At 39.9% G+C, this 14,225-nt stretch overlaps 1 long non-coding RNA gene across 1 annotated transcript in view; it reads left to right on the forward strand.

Annotated features, from left to right (window-relative positions):
• Positions 1-2,695: 2,695 nt before the first annotated feature.
• LOC106950576 (uncharacterized) overlaps positions 2,696-14,225 on the forward strand; it is an 18,748-nt gene continuing 7,218 nt past the window's right edge. The window contains exons 1-2 of the long non-coding RNA XR_001425640.1: positions 2,696-2,861; positions 9,479-9,567. This is a non-coding gene — a long non-coding RNA (uncharacterized LOC106950576). The remainder of the gene's footprint in view (positions 2,862-9,478; positions 9,568-14,225) is intronic.

Genomic DNA, 14,225 nt, shown 5'->3' on the forward strand with positions numbered 1-14,225 from the left:
CCGTGCTCAGAGCCGGAGAGGTTCTGGGCGCTCGGCGTCCAGGACCCATCAGGGCGGCCGTGTTCCTGGGCAGACAGCAGCTCTCTGCGCCCGGCCTCCTGCTTCCAGCTCCAATCCGCAACACCAACGATTGTTTTCCTTTCAGTAAAAGCCCCCGCCGCTCGCTTTTCCACCCAGCAACAAGTTCTTACCTGAAATCAAATCCGCCTGCTTAACGAGGAGGAGGGGGCCATTGGGGGGGGGGGGCACTTCTAAACGTCAGCACTCTGCACTATGTCATCCAGCTCAAGTATTTGACAGCTGGAATTATCTGTAAATACTTCATTAAAGTGTGTGTGAGCCCCACTCTGCCCCCCGTTTACTTCCCTCCATGGTCCACTTCTGGTAAGATCGACAAAATGATAACATAAACAAAAAGAAAAAGAAATTCAATTCTCATTTGGTGGAGGTGGGGGAGAGCAGGGGGTTGGGGGGGGGGCACGATCTACAAAACAGTGGAGGTCTCTGTGATGAAGTCTGGAGTGTGTGTTCAGTGTTTGGAGCTCAGGGTTTACTCAACTGAGCAGACGCTGAGCCTCCACAGGCTGATGGGAAGCAAAGAGGGACAAAAAAAAAAAAAAAGTGCTAAACTAGAAACCCAAACATCTCCAACTGTTGGTCCAGCAGGATTCGCCGGCGAATCAAAAAAAAAAAAACCCTCTGAGAGCCTTCATCCTCCCTTGAACGGCAGCTTACCGCAGAGCCGCAACCGATGCGTCTGCGAAACCGCCGGGCGAAGCGTGAAGATGGAAAGCACCAATGAAGGTGTGTGTGTGTGTGTGTGTGTGTGTGCTTCCAGTTTGAGGTCAGAGGTCATCCTGCAGGTCCTACCTTGACGCTCGCTGGGTCACGTCTCGTCTCGTGTCCAGCTCCTCGTGTCCTGCCGCGGCCGCCCGCAGGAGATGATTCCACTTCACACTTCCTGTCTGATTGGGCGGAGCCCTCCATTCAAAATACACGTCAATCATTTACTGTGGGGCAGCGCCGAGCAGACCCTCTGATTTCTCCAGGGGAAGTCAATGATTGAAAACACGAATTGAGGGACACCCATGATGGCAAGTATTTAGAGTGGCTGTGTGTGTGCGTGTGTGTGTGATACTGTTCAGCGACTGTCAGAGTGATAGTGATCTGGCCGGCTGTGTGGAGGGTGCAGGGTCAGAGGTCACCTCAGTGCTGTGATCTTGTGTTTGTTATTGCTTTGCTGCCCTTGGACGGGTTAACATAGCACACACTGCATCAGCTGCTCCACGCACTTCCTCTGTCTCACACACACACACACACACACAAACCCACACATACGCTACTCAGCCAATGGGTCTGTGAGAGGCGTCTGAGGGTCACTTCCACATGTGTTGATGGGTCAGAGTGAGTTAATCTAAACTGGTGAAATGTTATATCCCAGCGCAGGGTGGGCAGGAGCTGCCGGTTCATCGTGTTCAGACTGGAGTCACGACCAGCATGTTTGACACTTCACTGCTTCAGGATCGGATGCACAAAAATCCCGTCGCACTTAAAGGGGCAGTATTATGTTTTTACCAGGCACATTGTGCCATTTTAGATCACTGTCTTACCTTGAGTTGTTGTAAAAATGCTGTACATGTCATATAGGACTTAAAAGAAATTTGACTTTGTAATTTAACATGTTGAAATTAAAGGATTTCTCAAACATGCATGAAAGAATCAAAGCAACACTCCAGGTATGTTTTTGATGAAGGAATAAAATTATAGCGTGATGTAAAGATCAAGCCCTTTCCACCGTCCCATGGTTTTAAGAGAGGGGGTCGACTGGAACCCACAGGTGTTTTATTCTGTGTGGAATCAGTGCAACACCACCAGACTGCTGCAGCAAAGCGAATTTCCAAGTCTTTTTTTGTGTGCGAGTGTGTGTGTGGTTTCAGGAATTGACCGTCTGACGGGACAACTCCCCCCCTGCATCAGTTTGTCAGAGATAACAGTGGGGATTATTTTTCTTAAAAATAAGAAGATGATGAGTTTAGCTATAAGTGGACCCCAAATACTTCCCCTCACCCCCATGAAACAGTCGGAGATACTAATACCGAACCATAAAAATATATCAGAATTGTGACTTTAAATTTCAATCTGTTGTCACATTCTGCTCAGTCTAGGCTCTATCTGTTTTAATGTTATCAGAGAACAGAATAGACAGGTCAATGGAAGCATAGATTCACACAAAGGTAAAATATAACAATAAAAAAAATATCAAATCGACTTGTGTGATGAATTAGAAATTTTACCAATACATTTGGTTATTTTTTTCCTAACTGTTTGTATACCAGGTACCTTTTACGATTGTATTTTTGGAAAAGGGCCTTGTGAAAGGAAAACCACCAATGCGTGGATGGTAAAATTAAATGTCTAACTATATTTTTGACAAAATTCACAGCAGTACAGTTCTTTAATACATATTAGCTGTAGTTATATTTGTTAAAACTGCCACTATGTTGACAGTATAATATGAGACATAATCTGTGAAAATATTGAGCTCCCTTCATGAGATACTATTGCCGACTGAAGAAATGCACAGCTCTCTACCAAAAAACAACCTACTGTCATCAATGTAGCCATGCTAACTAGCCTTAGCATTCGCAGCAGCAAGAGCATTCAAAACGTCACAGTTTTAGTTGTCTTAGAGCTTGCAGATGACACTTTTCCCACCTCATTTTTTTTTTTTTTTTTTTTTACATATTACATTAAATAACAAAGACAGGAAAGCAAATCCTACCTGTGTGATCCCTGGGAGGAGGAGGATGGAGGTTCAGGTGGTGTTTCATGAGACTTCCACAGGAGGAGGAGGTGAAGTGGTAATTTTTGCTTTTGTTCTACTCTTTCTGGCGACTAGATTTCACTGTTTAGCCAATTGTGAGCGTCTTGGCTCGACGCTCAGGATGAGCTGGCAAATGTCACGGTAGATCAACCGGGTGACTTAGATCTTCCGTTCATGGGGGAAATAAAAATAAAAAAAAACTGTTAAACCGGCGACCCCGCCTCTACTACGCACGTGGTGAAAATTTCAGGCCTCAGAAATGCAGAAGGGTTAAAAGTCCGGTTATTTATTTTTAGCTAGCTTAACTGCAAAGTCACATTTAGATAACAGAAAGAGCCCCAAGCCGCCAAATAAGCAAATGTAAACTGACCAATAACATTTAGTTTTATACCCTTTTTCCACCACAGTGTTGTTAATAGTAAAGGGGGTTAACTAATAATAATAATAATAATAATAATAATAATAATGATAATAATAATAATAATATCCAGCAACTAAAATTTAAAGGAACATTTACACACAGTTTTCAGCCGTACAGCTGCAGGTCCTACTGGTAGATCACAAATCGGGTCAGGTCTGTGGTGTTATCCAATCCTGTGGATTACTGATAGTTGATCCCGAATAGGAAAGCTACTTATAAGATATTACTCTTTTCTGTCCAAGTGTATTGACTTTAAGACTAATTCATGATGTGACCTTTAGTTAGACTTCACTACATTGTCAATAGAAAATGTTTTATGATTCTCTATTTGAAACTGCAAATGAAAAACAGAAAAATCTTAAAGTTTTAAATACCAAATTAATTGAGCTTACTGAACAGTTTGATAACTAAGATCAACAGGAATGTAAGTGTGATTGAATTGTCTTTTTTTTTTTTTTGGAGATGCCTTGACATTACAGTTTTTTGTGAATTGGCACTATTGATGTGAATTGAATTATCATGTTGGGTTTTTATATTTTCCATAAGGTCAAATAAAATAACCGCTATTTGTCTTTTTACTAATAAGTTACTCCACCGGGAAACATGATAGCTCCACTGTTAAACAGTCAGCTTTCAGCAAGATGTTATTTAAGATTCAGCCCCTGATTAGCTGCTCGTTCTGACAGCACACACTCAGATCTTTCAGGATTTGCTTCACACAGACAGACTTCCAAATGTTTCTGTGATGCAGCCGCCACATGAATACAATCACAGCCACATCTGAGAGCCGTGCCGACTGCAGCAGCGCCAGAAGAGGTATGGTAGCGCAGACAGAGGACGGTTCTCTGTGCGTCACACACCTCCTCCGAGTGTGGCGGTCGCTGCCCACCCACCTCCTTAAAGTTCAGATTTCAAACACTCTAATCCCCTGTAACACAGAGGATGCCAGGGAAGGTGTGTGTGCTGGAAAAAAGCGGGCTGTATCCTCTTAATCAGCCGGTATTTATTGTCTGTGGAAAGTTAAAATCAACATGTTCAGGATTCCAAAGCGAGCCCTGCGGCCTCAAAACTGCTGTTCAAATAATCGCAGCACAGATACCAGATAAACATCATAAAAATTCTTCCTCCACCGCAGTCCTCCACTTCTCACCTGATGTTTCAGCTTGCTAAAATCCGGATCCAGGTTGTGACACTCTTCCACATCCTCAGTCAGAAAGTCTACATGTGCGCGTGTGTGTGTGTGTGTGTGTGTGGCGTTTCAGCAAATGCTTGAATGAAATGAAAACAAATGGGGATCTTAAGTGAGGTGAACATGACTGATGGAGCTCTGTGTTCTGTGGAACAGAAGCATTAGTGTGTATGGTGAGTGGTCTGGTTTGGCACATGGGCTCTGTCTGTGTGTGTGTGTGTGTGTGTGTGTGTGTGTGTGTGTGTGTGTGTGTGTAGGAATGATGAAGCAGATGAGGAGAGGTGGGATGGAGTCAGTGAAGATCTGATGTTGCCAGAACCTGCCATGTGTCATCTATTAGCCGAGTTCAGTTACAATGATTTAGTTGCCAAAGCATCACATTAGCTCCACAGATCCAAAACATTCAGTGTGTGTGTGTGTGTGTGTGTGTGTGTGAGGGGAAAGCCAGATCCTTGTTCACATTAAGTGAAGTTCCAAAGTCATATCATGACATTGTTTATTTCTCACACTGCTGCTTGTCTTTTATTGCCCTGAGAATATTGAGTGCCATGGCAACACATACCAAATGGCTGGGTGAGACGTTTTGGGAATTCAGCAGGTATTAGAAGCAAAGTGCAGGGCAGCTGTAGTTTAGACGTTCTAGTAAAACTGATGGTAATTACACTGGAAAGGCAATGTTTTGCTTTTTTCTTTTATGTTTTTGCTTGGTTAATGTTGAGCTGCTAATGAAATCCAGTCAGGTGAAACTAAGTAAAAAAGTAAGAGTTTAATCAAAAACAGCTTAATCAAAAAAACATTTCCAAACACTTCTTTGCATTATTTGGTTCTCTACAAACTTTAACTTTATAGACAACATAGATATAGCACTTATTACTTAAAGGTGCAGTATGTAACATTTGTAAAAATAAATATATATTTTTTACATATTTGCTGAAACTCTCCCCATGTGGTGACAGAAAGTTAGACAGTAATCTGTGTAAAGGTCGATCTCCTCCAGCTCTTCGCTGAGCTGCTACTGCCATCCACACACAGCCAGGAGGAGGGGCTTAGCACTGTCAATCAATCTCATATACTCGCTGCTAATCGCAGAGAAACAACTTATTGCTAAAGGAAAACTGTTTATGCATCGGTGGCCATGCTAACTAGCCTTAGCATTTATGACAGGCTGTGCTAGCTGCAGAGTAGCACAGAGTAAGGGGGGAAGGAGAGAGGAGGGATGAGCATTGCCACATGGAAAGGTGATGGACAGCTCTAAGACCCGCCTCCTGGCTCTGATTGGTTGTTTCTAGTTAGCACTGGGAGAAGGCAGAGGAGCTCCATTTTTTTTCACATATTATCTGTCTCATATTTTTAAACAAATATGTAAGAAGATAGTTTTCTATAAAAGTTACATACTACAGCTTTACAGTGGGAGTAAGTATCATGTAAAATCAATGTTTTTGAACTTCATATCAGGTTGTAATGTTATTCCTTCATCAAAAACACACCTGCGGTGTTTGATTCTTTAGTTCATGTTTGGGAAATCCTTGGATCACCCCTGGCAACCATTCTGGGGTGCCTTAACTCTCTTTAATAGTGTAATGAATAATGTTCACTGAGAGCATATGGTTCATTATCTCCTCAGGGTGGAGGTGAAACTCTCAGCTGAATCTGTCTGTAACCGTTCTCCACCACTTTATCTGGAGTCATCTTTGATCGTTTTATCTGGAGATTTTTTTTTTTTTTTTTATCTTGCTGCTTAAACCAGTCAAGGTCAGTTTGGTCACACATGATGTTGAAAGTATGAATACACAAGCAGGGTAAGACCCCGTAGAGTGGGTTTCTTTGCTTCTCTTGGTCTCATTCTTAAGATGAACGAAGCACAAGTCCAGTGCTGCGAAGCAACGGCTGATTCTCTGATTTTTACTCATTAAATTGTCAATCTTATCTCTTTGTTTTGTCTCCTCTGGGGTAAAAGTTATGGATTGAAAGCTCCTGAAAAGCAGAGCGGCGCAACAGTTTGCTCTCGCAAAGCTCTGGCTATTTTCACAAAACTCCTCCCCCTCACGGAGCAGTCATCTCCCACTCAGCTCCTTCAGACTAGCCGGCAGAAATTAGCAACACCTGGTCTCATTATAGGAGCTACTTCTCAGTGAAACGCTGGTAAAAAACGCTTGTTAAAGGGTTAATAGAGGAGCCATGTTGTGCTGACTTCCTGAAGGCAGCGCTTCAGGAAGAGGAGTTTTTAAAGAGACAGAGGCCCAATTTGAAGGCATTAATTTCCAAAGACTAATTTCTTTTAAGTCATATTTGTGATATAACACATTTTTATAACAACTGAAGGTAACTCAGTTACTTGACTGTATTATAAATCGGCACTATGTGGCTAGAAAATACATAATACCGCCTCTTTAAAGAACAAAGCTGTTGAAGATACAAGAAAAAGTGTGAAATATAAACGATTTTCAGTTTTAATTACAACTGAAGGTAACAGTTACTTGGCTGTGTCATAAAAAGGCACGATGAGGCTTGAAAATACAACAAAACTTTTGAAGATGCCAGAAAAATGTATGAAATGCTTCAAGTTTGATCAAATTTAGAAATAAATTTGGTCATCCGTCAGAGGAAGGAGGGGAGCGCGAGGTGACAGAGCCAGGTAGAGTGGAAAAGGAGAGGTGAAGTGAGGGCCGACACTTTCCTCCGACTCCAGCCGGGCCTGTTTTATCTCAGAGGGAGGAGAGAAAGAGGAAGAGGGGTCTTCGAGGGGACAAGGCCAGGCTCGTCACTGCGGTGAGGAGAAGGGAGAAAGGAGAGGAAAGGAGAGGGGAGGATGGTAAGATGAATCTGCTGCAAGCCTGGGGGTCTGCCGGCCCATTCGTCTGCATGTCTGGGCTCTGTGGAAAGCCCTGCTCCAGGGGCTAACTGATTAGCTCTTAATTTGAGGGCTGTCTTGAGGGAACAGCCAATGTTTCTGCCTACCGTCTATAAACCCCGCAGCTCCCGGGAGGCTGTGGCTGCTGCAACAGGACCCCAAGCATGTCAACATGCACATAGAGACATGCGTGCTTATGAAATGATGGATAAGCAGATGAGGGGATTGTGAGCAGGAAGTGATTGTTTTAAACAGACGGCAGCAACACAAATCTTTCTGTCCTACTATAAAAATACAGACACTGTAGAGTTCAGCCAGGCTTTTATACTCAGGTTAACTGATTATAAAAAGCTTATTTCTATCTGCATTAGATCACATGACGGCATGAATTCAAAGGAATTACTTCCATAAAACAGCAAGTAATTTAATAACATTAACCTTTCAACTGAACCTAATATGATATTCAATAACAGTCTAATGTCTTACTATCTCTTTACATGGAATGTTTTACTTAAAAACAAAATCTGTATGAAGAGTTTCAGAATGAGAACACATCATATCAGTCCAAACATCTCTACTTCATTAGTAAGGTTAATTTCTTAACTATTTTTTTATTAAAACAGAATTAAGCTTACATTTTGTTTTCCCCAGCCAGACAGCCAGCGAGGTGCCACGCGATAAAAATGTCTACCGATAAATATTTGAACATGCTCCTGTTTTATTTTCAGTTTCCATCGCTAATCACAGTGCATACAGACGCCGCATCTGCATAAATCCTATTAAATATCTCCACCTCCATGCAAACAGATGTCTAAGTAAAACCAACCTCATTTCTGAACACAACAAACAGTTGAATCCAACACGGTTTTCGCTAAGCTCGTTAAGATGACAACTTTTTAATTCACGTTTAAGCTAAATTAGTAGAATCAAAAGCAAAATTAAATCAACAACTTAAACATGTTGCTCAAAACATTCTGGATGTTTTGGACTCTATGAGCCCACCCTTGAATTTCCAAGGCACAAATGAAGGTGGGGGGTCATTCTGTGACCTCTGTGGTTCAAACCTTCACTCTGCTGCTCTGTCGGCATTCATTCTTTGTCATTTACTATTCATAGAAACTGAAAATGGCTTTTATCAATATCGTCATTTACTGGTGAATTTCTAAGTAATTTCTTCTAGCGTGACAAAAGATTTTTCTTTCAATTAGCGGGTTTTTGCTAATGATCGTGTTACATGTGAATTTGGCTAATAGAGGTTTACAACACCATGCTGATCCACGGGGGATTCCAGTCTGATTACAATTATTCATGCTGTACACAATTGCTACAATAACACTATTTGATTCTGAGAAATCACTTCCGACTAATTATGTTATGAGCAGAGTTAAATTCTGTACATATAGTGAGATTTTATTCTCTCATCTCTGGAGGCTCTCCAGAAAATTCAGGCTGTAAACCAGGATGGATGTGGAAGAGATGCAAACAAACCTGATTAGCTAAGAACTCATTCCTGAAGTTTTTTTTTTTTTTTTTTTTTTTCAGGAAATGTTTCAAACAAATGATAGAAACCAACTGCATGAAGAGGAAACAGAGACGAGGATATGACCAACAACACAGGAATCCATAAAGATAATGACTGACAGATTTTAGGTGAAGTTAACAGAAAGCAAAGCTAACTAAACACAGCAATGCAGTATTTGTCAAAAATGTCATTTTTTTTATTATTTTTTTTTTCGAAAGGGAGTAAGCTACAGTTAACTCCTGGCTGTCTGAACTTTGGCCGTAATGAAAACCTCTGCTGCGTGACCGTGCCTGCAAAGAATGTTCACCGCTTCTCCTGATTATTTTATCATGTCCACAAATGTTAGAGTTGATTTTGACCAGAACTTCTTTCGATGGCCGCCACTCCTGAAACAAATAAACATATCGACGGTTCTCATCGCTGAAAATGTTGTGGCTGCTGGTTTTTGTACCGACCTCTTCTCACTCTGCCTGTCAGGACAACGAGCGCATTGACAACACAGCTTTCATTTAAGCTAAACCATTAAGCAAAGAAGTTAGGTACAATTGCACCATCCTGCTGATGAAAATAGTTAGAGCTTCTGAATGTAAGATTACAGATCTTTAGATTATTTGCAGGAAAAGTATTTGCCTCCTTAAGAAATTATGTTTTTTTTTCTTTCTTTGTTTCAGATCATTCTGTAGAAAGACAACCTGAGGGAATGTGACTGACCACCGGCCACAGATAAGTTTGTCGCTTTTCTCCCAAGAATCATAAAATTGTGCGGATTCAGACTGAAATTAGATTATGCTTCTGTGATCTAGCATGCTATTAATAATGTAAAATCCTCTAATCTGATTGAATTAAAAATAATTCTGCATAGAGGAGTGGGTCAAAAATAATCTACAACTAGGTACAAGACTCACTGCCAGTTATCACAGACCTTTGATATCAATTATTATCGCCAAGGTCGGCGGAACCAGGTAATAGGTTTTCAGGGGCAATTCTTTTTTTTTACACAGGGCAGGTTGGGTTGACGAGATTTTTTATTTATTTTTTTTTTTTGCCTAATAAATACAATCCTGATTTGAAAACAGCATATTTTATCTTCCTGAAATTAAAATTAGCTGGATTATCTGAAACATTTACATGATTAAATCCATAAGGGGACAAACAGTGTGTTCTAACTAAATATGGCTGCTGAAGAAACTGTTGTGCAATCAGTGCAGAATGCTATTAGCATCTCATGTCAGGTTAGCTTATGTTTTAATGTTATGCACAATATTGCGGCTGTAATTAGAGCTATATACAGTATTTATTGCTGGCAGCTTTAAGCAAAGAGGCTGATATTTATCCAGTGATTATGGGCACTAAAGCTCAGCCCTGCTTTGTTTTCCCTGTGTTGTTTGGCCATTGCCATGACACTGTGTGGGTCTCCACAGTCAACAAGCAGCCAGCAATCTCCCATTAGATCAGATGCTATTAGGGCAGAGAGGAGTCACTGAGCAAACAGTCACTCTGCCTTTAACGGCGAGTTATCTAATCTTGTAAACTGGGATGAGCTGGACTTTGGAGTTCACAGACAGGAAGGCCAGTCTGTTCGTCAGCATTGTTTAGAAGGAAATGCCACTCAAGATGTGACGGGTCTCCATTGGTCCATGGCGCTTTACGAGGGGAGTGGGAGATCAGATAAGAGGTCTGCGTGGTTCTTTGCTGTGGACCTGATAACATCTGATGCTGATGACTGGAGATGGAGCCTCGTTTCGATGTGTTCAGCCTCAGGTTGCGTTAAAGGCCTTGAGGAGCCGTGACCAAACAGATGAGATGCTATATGAGATTAAATAGGGTTGGCTTTGTCGATTTTTCCCTTCCCGTCTAAAAGCACGTTCCGTTTTTGCCCATCTTCACTCACTGTATGGATAAATGGATCGTCCATTTACAATTTGCTTTCTAGCTGAGAGAGCTAGTTAATATGCATGGAGCAATTATCAATCCAAAGTGATTCACATGATAGAAACATAAAACATAAAGATGTAATTAATGATGTTTTAGTTGTTAATGAAAAGGTCATTTTAAAAAAGGGGGGAACATTTAGCTGTCATTTAAAAGAACTCAGTATTGCAGCATTTTTGCAGTTTTCTGGAAGTTTGTTCCAGATTTGTGGTGCATAGAAGCTGCTGTTTCTCCTCGTTTTGGTTCTGGTTCTGGATGCAGAACAAGAACCAGAAGACCTGAAGGGTCTGGAAGGTTGATACAACAACAGCAGATCTTTAATGTCTCGTGGTGCTAAGCCGTTCAGTGATTTATAAACTAGCAACAGTATTTTGCAGTATATTCTCAGAGCTGCAGTGAAGGACTCTAGAACTGAGTGATGATCTCTGTCCTCCTGGTTTTAGTCAGAACGTGAACTGCAGATGTTTTTCTCTAGCGAGCCTGTTGGAGCAATTTGGGGGTCAAGTGAAGATAAACGGTAGATATTATCACTGGAATTATTGTAATATGCTCTGTTTAACTTTATACCTTATGAATATTGGCTTAAAAAACCCCTTAAATTATAAAACAATTATTATTATTCTGGTTGAGTTTGTACATTTGTAACGATGCAATTTGTTGTTACCCTTTTATTATTTTTGTTATTTTACTAAAGTATCAGAATCAGTGAGTACATTTATCTTTTGTCTGACTGATTATATCATTTCCACAAGTTAAATTTGACTTTAATGATCTGACAGAAACCCAAATACTTAATGCCTCTCCTCATTGAAATAATCTGGAACTAGTATTTTTTTTTCACCGATATTAAGGAATTACTCACTTAAAACAAGCTGCTGTGTCTTGCCGAAAGCATACTTGTAAGTTAGTTTTGTCTCATTTCAAGTGTACTGAGATAACTAGACTAAAAACAACACCCGGTAAGATTTTGTGTTTTTGCAGTGTATAGATAATGGATGGACTGGATTGAATTTCTTTTTAAATCGTTTTGTCAAAATCTAGAAACCTGTAAAGAAAAGGAGCAGATGTCATTTCCCACATTGACAGCACAGTCTGAGAAAACAACCTTCTGTCAGGAGAAAATATCAAATATTTATAATTTGGCCCTTGAGACTTTATGTGAATGTGAGAAGGTGAGTTTTCTCCACCATGTGACTGGCACATCAGAAAGTGTCCCCATTGTGGACCTCAAACCGGTGTTTGAAGACAGTCCCCCAACACACTGATATGTGTATAAATAACATCATTCAAAGACCAACAAACAATATTCCCTTTCATATTTTAAGTGACACGAGCAAATGATTTCCTGATTTATGAATTGCAGACAGTTTAATTCCGACTGTTGTTTTATTGAAAGAAGCGGAGGTGATATTTAACTCAGTGAAGGTCAAGGACCAATAAAACCAGAATAAAACAGGCTTTGAAAACAAGAGATTTTATTGAATGAAATTCTTCCTGAGAGTAAAAATATTCACACTGACAGTAAAGAAATGTTTTCCTGACTGGGTGGGCTGAACTTCAGCACCAGATCCTCCAACAAACAATTAAAGAAAACTGATTTTTTTATGACATGCTTATACAGTGACAGTAGCTCCAAACTGTGATGACGAACACACTGGAATCTGATTGTTTGAACTGTTGCTGTTCTGAAGATGTCTGTGTGCGCGCGTGTGTGTGTGTGTGTGTGTGTGTGTGTGTGTGTGTGTGTGTGTGTGTGTGTGTGTGTGTGTGTGTGTGTGTGTGACTGCTGTTTATGGGTGTTAGGGTAGTGGTGTATTTTTATTTTTTCAGTTTTATGAAAATCAGTAAACTGAAGAAAAAAATTTGTAGAACAGACTGACAAAAATTTGTGAAGGTCTCTTCTGCATTAAGCTCTTGTTCGCCACGTAGGTAACAGTGGCGCCCCCAGCAGGAGGTCCCCCCAAAAATCATTCAGTTAATAAAAATTTATTTTCTTCAATCGAGGAACAAAATTAAAACCCAATAATTAAATAAATAAATATGTGTTAAAAAAACACATTTTAATTTATTGTTTATTTATTCATTTTTAGAGCATAATAGACATCACAGGATAAGCGCAAAACAATGGCTTATGTATTGACTGAATTTTGTGAATGGATCACCTACAACCCTGTTTCAGAAAAAAAGGAATTAAATGAAAATTTTAATAGATATTATAAAAATTTTACTTGTCTTCCTGAGCTGGTCTGGTCACGACAGTGAACGTTTTCTGTCCTGCAGTTCTTCCACTTGTTTTATTTGTAAGCAATACAAACAATGAAAGCATTCAGTACCAGTGAATTTTTTTTGAAGGTACATCAATACATTAAGATTCAGTGACAGAAACACAAAATTTATTACAAATGCTGACGAATTAGAAAATAAGCTTTATTGGCCAAGATAGATGCACAAAAAGAAACTTGACTTCAGTTCTCAGGACATAAAGTAAAAAAAAAAAAAAATCAACAAACTTAAGAAATAGAACAAGATAAATGGAGCAATGTATATATGTATTTGCAGACAATTTGATGTTGTTACTGATGTAAACATGATTTAAGTGCGTTTTCTATTATTTATTTATTTATTTATTTTGCAAAGATTCATAACAAATCTATGAATATGACAATAAAACTAGGCCATGGGTGCCCAAACTTTTTGAGTGCAAGATCTACTTTTTCTCTCACCAGCCGCCTGAGATCTACCTCATGACACAAAGACATAAAAATTGCAAATTAAACTCTATTGACTTATTTTATATGCGAATATACATCAGTTATAGCAGAAATGATAAAGTGACAGAAAACCTAACGCAGTTTCTTCCTCAGTGAGATTCTGACACTTGGAGCAGGTTCCTGGTTTCTCAGTCAGAAGCTGGTTGCAAACCTGATGCCAGCAGGTGTCAGTCAGTCATGGTAGATCTGAAATTTGGTTTGATGACCTCAGTATGAGAAACTAACCAAAGAGCCCAGAAAAGGTAAAGGCAAATCTTCTGAAGTCGGGATATAATTAATTTAATTTCACATAATTATCCTGGTAGAATTTGTTAAAACTTAATGAAATATATTTGTCCTTTGATGTTTGTTGTGATGTATACTCACAAAGAACGAGGTAATTAGTCCAAGTTTTGTCGTTTATTGAACATTCAGAAACTACAGTGGGTCTAATGAGCCACAGCAAAGGTAAACAAAGGTAAAACAACCCGAACAGACAATCAACTCAAAACCACTCCTACCTTTTTTACTGTCTCTTTGTCGTTTAGCACACCCGTTGCCGTGGCAACCGCCTGCGCCCCGCAAGCCGTTAATGGACCCGAAACGCACTGAATTGCGCAACACCTTGTTGAAACAATAATTACTGAGATTATTAATTTGAACAGGTTTCGTTGACTTTTTATAATTATTCTTTTTATATATTGACTTTTTATATATTATTCTTTTTTAATGAAGC

Source organism: Poecilia latipinna, unplaced genomic scaffold, assembly GCF_001443285.1.
Source record: "Poecilia latipinna isolate Pla-1442-1.1 unplaced genomic scaffold, P_latipinna-1.0 Scaffold408, whole genome shotgun sequence".
Lineage (NCBI taxonomy): Eukaryota > Metazoa > Chordata > Actinopteri > Cyprinodontiformes > Poeciliidae > Poecilia > Poecilia latipinna.